The sequence below is a fragment of the Arvicanthis niloticus genome (assembly GCF_011762505.2).
Source record: "Arvicanthis niloticus isolate mArvNil1 chromosome Y unlocalized genomic scaffold, mArvNil1.pat.X SUPER_Y_unloc_11, whole genome shotgun sequence".
NCBI classification, from domain to species: domain Eukaryota; kingdom Metazoa; phylum Chordata; class Mammalia; order Rodentia; family Muridae; genus Arvicanthis; species Arvicanthis niloticus.
In genome coordinates, this window is record NW_023045002.1 from 129848 (window position 1) to 143773 (window position 13926).

The 13926-nt window shown below is 40.3% G+C and overlaps 1 non-coding gene across 1 annotated transcript; it reads left to right on the forward strand.

Moving 5' to 3' along the window:
- The first annotated feature begins 205 nt into the window (after nucleotides 1-205).
- Trnaa-ugc (transfer RNA alanine (anticodon UGC)) lies at nucleotides 206-277 on the forward strand. Its single transcript has one exon. It is a non-coding gene; the product is annotated as a tRNA-Ala (tRNA).
- The last annotated feature ends 13649 nt before the right edge of the window (nucleotides 278-13926 follow it).

Consider the following 13926-nt stretch of genomic DNA (forward strand, 5'->3'; position numbering starts at 1 on the left):
AAATTTGTTTCTATTCATATAATTTTTTTTCATTGAATAAAGATTGTTTTTTCCTATAAGCAATAAGGTAAAAATCCCATAAAAGTAGTAAACAAGAATTCATAAATGATCCTGAAAGAAATGATTCAGATCCCTTGAGGCTGTAGGAAGGCAGCTTCCGGAATTGTGGCTTGATATAGGCTTTGATGAGGGTCTGGGTAGACATGGGGATGTAGCTCAGTGGTAGAGCACATGCTTTGCATGCATGGGGTCCTGGGTTTGATTCCCGGTGTCTTCACACTTTTACATTTTTCTTGTCATGGACTTTTTTTTTTTACATAGGGTGTCACAGCCTGGAAACATTTCCATGGAGACGTCAATAAACCGGTGACTATGATAAAAGAGCTCATCTATGTCCATGACAACAGCGTTCCTCTAGAACCCTGATGACATTTCCACGGAGCCTTCCATAGTCTGGGGAGTACAGCATGCTCAAACCTCCAGGAATAGGTTTTGGTCACAGCTTGACCAAAGCTCTGCTTTCATGCTGGTGGCAGTTGCCTAGAGGATGTGCTTTCTCAGAGTGGTGATAGATAACAAGGGTGAATGAGTTCTGCTTTAAGAAAAAGAAAGGGAGGGGTGGATGGAGCATTCCTAGGTACTGAGCAGAGAGAGAAGGAGCATTATGGTTGTCATAGTACCTGGGGTCTTTTGGAGACCTTCAATGGAGACCTAGTTGATGCACCAAGAGAAGCATTCTCTCTTACCAAGATTGTGGGTTCCCAGAGATGAACACTTCAGTCTCCCTGAGGGTGGGAAGACAGATGCAGGGATCCCAGACCAGAGTTGGCTCACTTCTACCTTGGGATTTGTGGCTAGTGAGTCCCCTCCAGAAAGAGAGAGACATAGGGCAGTCTGCCTCTCAGAGGGTGCTGTTCTGTACCATGATGCACAGGTGCCATTTCCGGGAGGGGAAGTGAGGAGGGGGAGATAGGAGAGAACAGAGTGTGTACACTGAGGTCCCAGTATTCCCCTAGTGAAACCGGTATGAGAGGTGGGACATTAGGTGGAAAATTCTAAACAATAGTCTATGATGGTCCTGTATAGATGTCTCAGATGATTATTTACATATGCAGTTGGCTAGAATACTTTCTTTTCCTTTCTTTACTAATTTTTGGTGGTGTTGGGTTTTGTTCCTTTGTTTTTTTTTTTTTTTTAACTTCCAGGTTTGCTTTGTTTTGAGACAGTATCATGGTGTCCTAGCCTGGCTTAGAACTCTAAATGATCCTCCTACCTCAGCTTCGTGGTGATGGGGTTATAATTGTGGAAAACCTATGTGCTTTGGATTAACCAAATTTTAAGAAATTTTAAGTAGTCAGTTATTGTGGTACCCACTCTACCAAGTAACTCTGGTTCTCCTCAGAAGCCCCAGCCATGCTGCTGTCTCCATACCTGACTTGTTAGTGTTGCTAACAAATCCCTTATAAAATGAGCAATCTTACTCAATGCCCCAGTTCACACAACAGCCCATGTGCAACTTTTCACATTTTTCAATTTCTGTTTACTGCTTGACTTTTGGAAGCTTTTTGGCAAGTTCCAGAAAAGTTGCTACTGGATATGAACTGTTCAAACTTTTCCCCTAGTCATGGACTGAAAGCTTCTCATTTTGTAACCAATGGAAACTTTTATATTTTATAGATTTCACCTTCTCCAGTTCTCCAATTTTGGTTTTTCCTTGCTGTTTTGTCTGTGAAATATTCATGTAGCACCACGTGATAGAGACTGTTTTTTTTTTTCTGTGTTGTGATATATACTTTATTTGATAACTGTGTACTTCCAAATTTATATTTTAATATTTATTATATTTTATGGGAGTGTTGTATCTTCATGTACACCACCATGCCAGAGGCAACAGATTCCCCTATAGATGGTTGTGAGTCACCATGTGGTTGCTGGCATTTTAATTCAGGACCCGTGGAAGAGCAGGCAGTAATCTTAAACACTGTGCCAACTCTCCATGACCAGTATTTATATTTCTGGGTTCGCATATGTGCTTAACTCAGCACTGTTCTCAGACAGACAATCCTTTCTGCATCAAATTGAAATTGCATTCTTATCAAATATCAGTTGTCCAGGATGTCAGGCATAGAACACATGCCCAAAATCCCAGCACCTTGTGGGGTTGTAGCAAAATTATATTCAGGTCTTCTCAACCCAGTCTACACACAAGCTTGATTTGAGCATGGGATTCACTAAGAAATGTTCCCTCAAAATAGGCAGTTGTCTATAAAAGTGTGAGTGTAACTATGACTGTTGATTTCAGTCTTTCTGGACTTATCCACCTTGTTCCAATAGCATTCAGGCTTAGTAATCTTACTCCCATATGGAGGTCTCTTTTCAGGCACTGTTCTTCTCTGTCTTTGTTCTGTTTCTTAGCTTCATTCTTCTATACATATATCTGTGAGGTTTGGAATTAGTAAACCCAATTAAAATAAATAGTATTATTCATATTATTGTTGCATTGAACATGTAGAACCTTTTTTAAGCAATAGAGATCTTACCAATAATGAATTGTCAGACTGATGAGCATATATTGTGGGGAAGAAATCTCACAGGCGGGGGGGGGGAGGGAGTCTGGTGGCGGCAGGGTCCCAGGGTGGTCAGGCATCAGGGTCCGGGACGGTCTTCCCACATCGCCAGCAGAGGATCCCAAATTCACACAGCTGTCGGTGGGCGGGCCAGCGGCTGCATCGCAAGGTTCTAGGGTTCTAAAAGCTGGGAATCAGGCAGAGAGACCATGTGACAAGTGGAGTCCGGTTTTTCAAAGCTTTATTGTTCATGACATGGTTAATGGATGTAAGTGGTACACGTTTCCTTCCCTCCCCCCAAAGGCCAGGGGAGTCTCATTTTATAGGGAAGGAAAAAGGGGAGGGAATAACTTAATTAGCTACGCCCCTGGCCTTTTGATAATTCATTAATATTTAAATCTCTGGAGGTAGATACTTGTTAATCACGCCCTCTACCTGTGTCCTACTTGACTGAAGGTAACAGGTTAAATAGAGTTACCTAGTCCAAGGCCCAACATCCCACCCTCTTTTCTTTCATAAAAAGAGGGGTGGCACATCACACCACAACATCATATTTTACCACACCACACTATAGCACATCACCACATACCATAGCACACAAGAATGCACCACAACACACAACACACCAGAGAATACCACCGCAAAACACTACAGCACACCACATCACACTATAGTGCACCTCAGCACACCACAGTATACCACTCTACACTACAACATATACATTCTTGCTCCAACCAACACACAGATTGATATAAAGAGGAAATAATATTTGTACATTGTTTATGCATTTTCTTCACTCTTTATGTTGTACTGTCTTCCAAGTGTTTCTCTTTTCCCTCTATAGACTTGTCTCTCTTTTAAGAACTTTCTTTTGTCCTGATTAAAAGTATGTGTCATGTTAACAAACCAGTTTTACTTTGTATTTTGTGTGTTAATTCCCTTAAAGTCCTAAAGAATAATTTATGTACACATAGAAATTCAAGTTGGACAGCTGCTTTATAGCTACATTTGCTGTGGCACATTCTCTGGACTATGTGACTTCTTCAAATAAAGTCTGTGTGTGTGTGTGTGTGTGTGTGTGTGTGTGTGTGTGTGTGTGTGTGATTTCTAACAGAAACAGGGTACAACTTTTAATGGTTTCAACATGATTTCCTTTAATTCTTTTTTCTGGTGTCTAGATTGACTCCAAAAACTTTGGCATATCTGTTTTTCTATTGTGTGTCTTTTCACACCTAAATGTACCTTTTGCTTTAATGTCACACATTTTATTGTCCTCTCTCTTTCTATCCCCCTCAAATCTTGTCTACCTCTGGTACTGGTCCACTTTCTTCATTCTTGACCTGCAAAAACACACATACACCGATACACACGCACACACACATACACACAGTCATCAACACACACACTAAAGCCACACTCACAAGGCACATATAGTTCTTGATTTAATAAATGAGAAACAAGCATGGAGCATTTTACTTTACTGAGTGTGTTTTATCATTGAGCATTTTTAAAGTTTAAGCCCTTAGCTACATTTATTTTTGTATAAGATCACTATTCTTTCGATTCACTTTTTGTCTCATATGAAGTTAATGTTGCTGTGAGAAAAATACAATGGCCAAAAGCAAGTTAGGAATAAAAGGTTTGTTTGGCTTACACTTCCTATCATCACTGTTCACCAACAAAGGAAGTGAGGGCAGATTATCAAATACAGCAGGAACCTGGAGACAGGAGCTGATGCAGAAGCCATAGAGGGATGCAGCTTACTGACTTACTCACATGACTTGTTCAGCCTGCTTTTATATGGAACCCAGGACCACCTTCCATCAATCACTTACTAAGAAAATGCTCTACAGGCCTGCCTACAGCATATTCTTATGGAAGAATATTCTCAGTTGTGACTCTGTCCTCTCTGATGACCCTGCTTTGTGCAAAGATGACACAAAACCAACCATCATGCATGTGTATGTGCTATTTCTGAATTTAGTGTGTATTCTTCTGTGGTTTGGTTTTCTTTTACATAGACTTCTAGCTGGCCTGGAATTCACTATGTAGTGCAGGATGACCCTGACCATCTTGTGATCTTCCAGTCTCTGCCTCTTGATTGTGTAAGTCATTATAGTCACACACTATGCAACTTTTCTTGGAGTTTGATTTTCTAACACACTCACTTTCAGTTTCACATTTAAATAGACACTTTTGTTACAGAGGGGACAATTTGGAGGTCTTTTATTCTTAAGAATAAGCTATCATTTTGCAAAGAAGAGCTCAACAATTAGACATGATGTAAGTTTTGGTAGCTGTCAGGAGACAAGAGGGGGATAGGAGAAATAGAGAAAGCCATCCCTTTGGAGTCAGGGTACAAGAGACCAGGAAGATTCATCAGTTGAGTCAGTAGTTAATTGTGCTAGACGTAAATGATGGGCATGCCTAAGCCCTTCATATAAGAAAGAATTCCAGAGTGTCAGAACAGGCAGGCTCAGGATTCTCACTGGTGTCTGAAAAAAAAGAAAAGGGAAGAAAAAACAGACACTTTTGACTTAGAATTTTAAAGAAGATTAAGGAGCAGAGAAGATGGCTTTTATAACTTGCAGATGACTCAACAAGTAAAAGTGCTTGTTTCAAAGGCATGCTTCAAGATCTGAGTTCAGATCACACAAATCATGGAAAAAGCCAGATGTGGCCTCACAATCTATAATCTCAGGATTCCAACAACAAGATGGGTGACAGAGGCATAAGAACTCACTAAAAGCTTTCTTGCCACAAAGCCTGGAGTATATGCTATGTGTAGTATACTACAGCAGCAGAAAAAGAGAATCCCTGACTCTAAAGATTGAGGATAAAACTAAATCTAAACCTAAATTGTCCTGTGATCTCCACACTTGTACCATGCCATTTGCATGCCTATACACACACACACACACACACACACACACACACACACACACAGAGAGAGAGAGAGAGAGAGAGAGAGAGAGAGAGAGAGAGAGAGAGAGAGAGAGATCATTGAGTTTTAGAGACTATGATTTGTGCTTCCCACAATTATAGTTAACTCTGTCATTCTGGATTTCTGATGGGGTTGAGAACATATAGCTATTGACCTTAAGAGAAAAGATTTGAGTGGATGGCCGTCAGCTGACATTCATCCTAAAGCCAGGTTCAGAACTAAATGTTCTAGTTAGAATAGATGACAGAGGAGCTGGTTAGTCAACAAAAGGATGGACTGGGTATTAGGACTATCCTGTACCTCACTGGTACAAATTGGCATAATTATGCTCTAATTGTATTTTGAGAGAAAAGTTTCATTTTAACAGGAAGAGTGATGTGTAGGAGGAGCTAGGGTAGGAGGAGTACAGAGACGAAGAAAAGGAGTAAGAAGAGGAGAAGAAGAAGGAGAGAAGAAGCTAGGTGATGAAAGAGAAAAAGAGGGGGAAGACAGGGAGGCAGATATTCATGTATCTCCACCAGTCAAAGATAGTTGTTATATCTAGGTCGGTCAGTGGGTTACACCTCTGATTGAACAATTCCACACTTATAAAGCCTATGATTAACAGTTTTTTTTCAAAAAAGTATAAATGCAAAAAGGGAAAGGGGGCATGGCATATGGGTTTCCTAAGGGGGGTGGGGGTAATGGGGATAGGGGATGCCATCTGAAGTGTAAATAAAATATCTAATAAAAAAATTTAAAAAAGATGTGATGTTGTGGTGTGATGTGATGTTGTTCTCTAAAGATACAGGTTATATGAATTGGAGATTTGGCTATTACATTGGTTGTTCATGATTGGTTCTAATGCTTGATTCAACTAAAAAATGTGTGTCCAAAATTTAAAGGTCTTTGTTCCCAATGGAATTTTGATTGTTCAATAAAGATGCCAGGGGCCAATAACTGTGCAAAGAGAGATGGGTCAGGACCACAGAGTTGCAAATGCTAGGAATCAGGAGGGAGGAGAAAGGAATCACCAGGACATGGGGGAGAAAGACAGATGGACATAGGATGTTCATTAGATAAGGCCAAAGAGCCATCTGAAATTTCTGGTAAGTGGCCACTGGCCACTTCCTTGATAGGACACGGGTTAGCAAGAGTAGATTTAGGAGTGCCTTTAGAATTTGCCTTAGAGGTAGCCAAGGAATTTATAGTTTAAAGGTGTGTGTGTGTGTGTGTGTTTGTGTGTGTGTGTGTTCCATATGAAGACCCAAAGATTTCCTGAGTGAGTGATTGGAAGTGCTTCCCATGTGGAGAACAAAGGGGTGTATTAGGAACTCAACAGTACATGGGAAGATTGTGACTGAACGATATTAAGAATGACACCAGAGAGAGCTGGATATGCAGCACACACCACATGGGAGTACCACTAATCTAGTACCCACCCTTGAGTTCTTGAACACTTGCTGTAAAAGAATTACTCCAGAGAGTCTTTGTCCCTCCTTCTTTTTGAGTTGGCACACTGTTTTTGCACATGGAATCACAATTAACCTCAAAAGACTGCTGATGATCATGAGACAGGATATGGATAACCTGTTAAGTAGGTAAGGATGGTGGAAGAGAAAAAAAAAAAACCTGCCCAGAGCAAACACACATTCTATACATCCATTCAGGTCAGGAATCTCCACAGCACACTGCATTCTTCACAATAAGCTCATGCCTCTGGGATACAGAGATCAAACCTTTCTCTGTCACACTGGAAGGTAAGACACAGGAAATAAACATGGAGTAGAGGAAACCAGGAGGAGAAAGCAGCTAAGTCCCAGAGGATCAAATGATGGTGGCTTGTCTGGCCAAACTTCTTCAGTAGAATGAATACACACACGATCACTTTTTTTTCCTAGTTGATAACCCTGAACACACCCAGCAATGCCAGGGAATATATACACAAAGTGGAAGCATGACCTTGTCCATTTACCATTACATTTCCAGGTGCCCCGCCTTTCCATGTACTATACAAAGGCACAGAGTGAAATGTTCAGACTCAGGAAATACTCCAGAGGCATCAGATAAACACAACAAATTCCAATGGCCAATACTGGGTCAAACTGAGCTTCAAAATGTAGAATGGCAATATGAGTGGGTAACAGTGTGAGAAAGATGGGTATTCTGAGCCATACTGATATATACTCAGTGAAAAAAAAATGTCCCTTGTCTCAAAAGCACTAAAGTTCCAGTCAGTCAATCACTCTCTGCAGACCCAGCTTTTTACTTGGAATCCCTGTTTCCACACACACTTCTACAGAAATTACTTGTGCTGCTGAATATATTTTGTCATACAACCTCTGCTCCAAGATACATGTGTTTTTTTTCAAAATCATCAATTTCCTATAATACAAATAAGGAAACCTTAAAATTGAGATATAAAAATTACAACATTTATTTGCTAGACAAACTGTGACCCAGCAGTAAAAAGCAAACCTTTTTTTTTTTTTTTTTTTCTTTTCCAGTAAAACAAATGGGACGGTTCAATGATAAATTAACTTGGAATATAGCCCAACTAAATTTACCTATCACTCAGTCAGAAAGTTCTATTTTGAGTTCTGGTTATATCTTCACTAACAAAAATACTTAACCCCTAAAGCAACAGTCATTTCTAGCAACTCTTGTAAGTACAGCAAAGCAAGGGAAACACTGGTTTAAAAAATGAAGTAAAAGACATTCTAGTTTATAGAATAATATATCCCACAAAGAATATAAATAAAATTTTGTGATTTTATATGTACACACTCCAAGTATTATGTCAGTATACAAAGTATTTTATTGCTGTATTAGCAATGGGATTTTTTGGGATATATTCCCAAGGGCCACATATAAATAGAGTCAAGGAACAGATTAAATTGAAATCCTAGAATAAATGCTTGGTTTTATAAACTTCCTACAACGAACCTCATATTTATGTATAAAAAGTTATAGAATCTTATATGTTAATATCATGAAGTATTTTTCTACACACACTAAATGTATTCCTTGAGAGGGAAAATTAAAAAATCTAAAGTATATTAGGTTAAGATTACAAGACCATCATAGATCTTTTGATCATGCATCCATTTAGAGAATTAAATGTGTATACAAAATGTATTTTTCATTATACATCATAAAGAAATGAGTTGGTGACAACTATTCTTTGCATCATATTGTCAACTTACATTAACCATGAGTATGTTCTTGGTATGCGTGTAAAAGAAACACCTTCATTCAGTTCTCATTCAATCATCCACAGATATACTTAGAAGAAGGTGCAGAAGTGTGAAAAATGTTACATGTATCTTTTCTTTCAAACATTCCACACATGGAATAGTAGCCTGAGATTGAAGAGTACTTAACTGGGCTTTAGTTATCTATACAGACCACTTGAATTAAGTCCCCAAATTAGCACATCAAATAACAAAACCAGGCATAAAGCAGGTTGAAATCAGTAAATATTTCACATATGTGTTTTAAAATCATTTAATTTCTATAGAAAAATTGTAATCACAATATAATGGGACAGCAATTGCTGAAGGGATGATATACTGATTTCAGTAAAGGTGGCATGCAACAGCAGGTTTGTGTCCAACCATCTATGTCTGAGCAGTAAGGTTGGGACCACTCCACTGATGATGAAAGCTCTGAAGATGATGACTGGTATTTCAGCCTTTTTCTGCATCTCTGGAGATCTCATACCTGAGGGAAGGAATGTTATATTGATAAGTAGGAGAATGATCAAGGCCTCTTTGTCCACATTGTGTAAGTGTTACATATATTGAGCAAAGTGGGAAAGCTACTAGGTCAGAAGGTAAAACCAGAGTTTGCACAGAGGATAAAGATGTCAATCCAGAGAACCCAGCTAATGAGAAAGGATTGTGTGAAGTTTCCTTGGCCAGAGGTGGAGTTTGAAGATTCCATTAGTCAGAAAGGGTACGTGTGAGACAATGTGGGCATTATTGATGTCCTCATAAACAGACACTGAATGCCCTCAAGACTAGCCAGGGATGTATGACCAGGGATCAGTGGGTCAGAGGTGAGTAGTCTGAATGTTGTCCAGAGGTATGGGAAAGAAATGAAACCCCAAAAGCCATGGAGAAAATACAAGATCCCTAGGATCAGAGGTGAAATACTTGAGGGATTCTTGGGAAGAGAGTGGAAATCTATGATCTTTTTATAGAGGTAAACTAGCATGTTTGGTTGGGTAGAGTTTGAAATTCCAATACTCTTCCTCAGAGACATCTGTTCATTATAGTGAATGTGGTGCTAGGTCATGCAGCAGTCTGAGCATTTATCAAAAACCTGGGTGACAGTCCCACACTGGTTCTCCTTCTTAAGCATATGTTCAGCTGCTAGGTCTAGGTATGAAATGTGGGGAACACATCATTTTGGTTTCTGCCTTGAGGCAGTGAGCTTCTGTTCTGGGCTGCACTTGCTAAGCTTGGGCTCTGCAACTTACAGTCTGGGAGGTCTGGAGGTCCCTTTGGGTGGATGGAAATACTATAGGTCTTAAAGATAGGGTGGGGAATGTCTGAGGACCCTGCACCAGAGGAGGACAATGTGGTGTCCTCCTTGGTTAGAAAGGCATATTTGAAGATGGCCTGGGAAAAATGAAATCTGAGACCCACTGGAAAATCAGAGGCAGGAGTTTGGAAGGATCTGAGGCCCAATTATGTACTTAGTGAGTACACTCCTACAGGAGAATACTTTGAAGTTCTGAGAATCCTTTGGGTACTGGTGGACTGTAATTCTCTATTAGAACAGGCAGCATGGGATGCTTTCGTGAGAAGAGGAATATTTCAGGTATAATTAGGGAGAGGAAATCGTCTAGAAGCCAAGTCAGTAAAAGAGGGCACTCAGAGTACTTTGGGTAATGGGAGACATATCCAATCTTCCTGTGTGCAGAAGAGGAATTGTTTCTGCCCCTCTGGGGACATGTGATAGATCCAAGATGCTCAAAATTAGAAAGATGAGATTGGAGCCCTCCAAGATTATTTGGAAGAGGCTCAGCCTCTCTTATTCTTTATGTCTGGAGTACTACTGAGCAGAAGTTGAAGGTTGATTGATACCTTGAGAATTATAGAACGCTCCTTTATTAGCTCCAAACCTGAAATCACAATCTAGAATACATATCATGTGAATGTCCTTGCTAGGCATGACAGATGTCTTAGAAGTCTTTTAAGAGGCTGCAATGCAGTAGCATCAGGTTCAGTGTCTTCCTCAAATATATGTCCATCTATGCATTCCTCTGCATGGAGGACAGACTATCTGTGTCTGTGAGACCAAAACAAAGAAAGTAGTCTGATTTTCCCTTGCCTTGATTCCCTTCTCTTTGGGACCTCAGTTCACAGTGCTCTGAGATCTCTTAGGTCAGAAAAATGCTTTCCAGACCACTGAAATTAGAAGTTGTTTGTAAAAGATGCACTGGGAAGATGGTGATTCTGGTGGGTTTCCTCAATCACACAGGCCAGGTCTGGAGCACTCCCTCTTATGAATGTATAAATATTCCTGTGTAGAATGGTGGAGGAGCTTGGGCAGCTTTGCATGGAAGTAGCACTGTTGTGCCCTTCCTCTACAAGGTAATGTGCCAGACTTCATGGGAATAAGAGTGTCACAGCACCCTGGTCATAAGTGGGATTTCTGAGAAACTCTGTGAAAAGTGAAATTCTATACTCATTTGTCACAGTGGTATAATCTCTGGCTATTTTCAATAAAATAATAATGGCCATTTCTCATTGGAGAACATGTAAGTACCTTGTGGAGCAGAGTAAATTTCAGGATTGCTAGATTACTTTCCAAATATCTTTCAGTATTTAGAGTGTCCCTATATTTTCTGTGCTGTATCAAAGTCCAGGCTGCAGTTGTTTCATTATTCCAACAGGATGAATGGTTATCTTTAGGCTATGAATCTTTTGGTCAGAGGAAATAAGTCCAAGGCCTCTTTCTTCAGTGGAGGAATGTCTCAGAATATATGTAGTAGGAATAAGTTCAGAAGATATCCTAGACAGTTGGGATATAGCAGGCACACCATGTCAGTAGAACAAGATCAATTGACACCTTTCAAGAGAGGGTCGGCAGGAGTCCACATTGGGATAAAGGATTTCCGGAAATGTGGGCATTAGGAGAAAGTGTTGTTGCCCCCTAGACAGAAGGATAAGAGGAAATCTTTATGAGTAGACATGGAATGTCTGAGGCTCCTCATTATAGGCAGAGATAAAGGCATCAAAGACCCACTATGAAAGGATGACATTTACAGACCTCTTGGACAGAGTATATGCATTTGAGGACTACTGGGACAAAAGTAGTTATTCTGATGTCCCTTCCAGATGAGAGGTGTTAGATGTGAGATACAGTTAAGTGGAATTTGTGTGCCCTCTGTCATCAGAAATGAATTTGAAATCCTTCTTGATCACAGAGTGTAATTATTGAGGACCTTTTTGCCTCGAAGTGGAGTTTGAGGCTTTGTGCAGGGAGAGATTATCTCATGCCCTGTCCATCTTGTAAGATAGATATTGGACCCTCTTATATACAGAGGGTGCATTTGATTTATAATGAACAGAAGTTGGTTATCTAAATCAATGATGTTCAGAAGTAGAAGATTAAAGCACACTTAGAGTCTGCTTAAAGTCCCAAAGCTCTTTAAGGATAAAAAAAATGTCCTAGCCTACCTTGAGCAGGGGAAGTAGCACTGCTTCACAGTTTAGATTTGCATCCTCAGTTACACAGTGATAGGAAGCAATCTAAGCATTATTCATGAGTCATGATTGTTAGTCTCTAAGACCTCCTGAAATTTGTCATCAGCTACATGGGTAAGTGCATGAAGGATGGTATGAAAAACAGAAGACTGAAGTGTCAGGCTCTGTTAACACAGGGCAGAATTAAATGTTGCCCCTGTGGTCACACAGGTATTTTCTTAGAGTCCATGGTTAGAGGGAAACGATCTAAAGTTCGTCATCAGCGGGTTATGTTTGAGGCCCATATATAGGTGGGGCATAATTTGAGGACCCTTTGATCTCGGTCCCTTTGGGCAAAATGAAAATTCTGAGATCCCAGTAGTTTACTCCAGTCATTTTTATTATTGACCTTGGACAGAAGGGGAAGTTTTAGGGTAGTATTTGTAAGAGCAGAAAGGCCTGAAGGCCACCTATTCCAAGTTAAGTGCTGATGACCCTTCATCCAAAAGAGATGGTATGAGATGCCAGGAAAATAGATGCAGTTTCAGTAGCCTGTATTCATAACTGGAACACCTGGAGTCATCCAGAATTGCTTTGCTTAGAAATAAAGTGCCTGGCCATGTTTAACCAAATAGCAAGCTCTAATCCTCTCACTGTGCAGAAGGGAGAAATCTAGCTTACCTTGGGTAGTGGGAGAACATTATGGTACTGCATCATTTGCATCAAAAGTGTCTTCCAAGCTTTCATTATCTGTATATTGTACATCCTGTTGGGAAGAGTACAAGAAACAATCAGCAAGCTCTTTCTTCAGGATGAGAAGTGGTCTGAAATCTGATGCTCACTCGAAGTGGTATTGGTCTGTGTATATCCCTAAATGAGAGACAGGAAGATTGCATTTCTGACAACTATCTATAGACTGCATATTTGTTAGTTTTTGCTTTTCATTTCCTGCCCTCTTTCCAACACCCAGAAACTTGTGGGGTCCCACTCTGAGGTTGCAATTGTGTTTGCCTGGCAATTTGGTCAGAGAGATTGGCACTAACATAAGACAAGTTAAAAGTCAAGTGTAAAGTGCCCTTGGAATGAAGCTATGAACTAGGGTATCCCATAGCTAGAGGCTACATCTGAAGTTCCTATTACTACAGATGGAATGCATGAGACCCACTGGGCCACAGGAGAGAAACCTGTGGTCTCTGTCATCATTGTTTCATGAGACATACACCCTTGGCCAGGAACTGGATGTCTATAGTCCTTGTGGTTGAAAGAGGAAATCATAGCCTCCTTTTACACTAAACTGAACTGCATGTGAGTGGATTTGATTCTGGCTTCTACAGAAGGGATGGCATAAGGCTTACTTGACCTTGGGCCTCTTTAGCCAGAAGACATATGACTTAGGCCTGCTTTCAAAGAAACAGAAAGTTTGAGGGTGTTTCCTCTAAGTGAGTACTTTAGACCACCTTGAACAAATGAGGAAGGTCTTCAGTAGATTTAGTCTTAGGAGGGAGGTCTGACATTCTCTTCAGCAAAGTAAAAGGACTGAGGTATCTTGGGAAGAGAGAAAGTGCTCAGCCCTATATGAGAAAGAGAAAACTTTGAGACCTGGTTGTGCAAAGGTATGGATGGGTTAGAAAGCCCTAGGAGAAGGGGTAAGTACCATCCAGCATCCTGTTAGACATGAATGCCCCTATTACCTTATTCAGTAAAGGAAGGTCCCAGCTCTGCGCTTCAGCTTCTAACT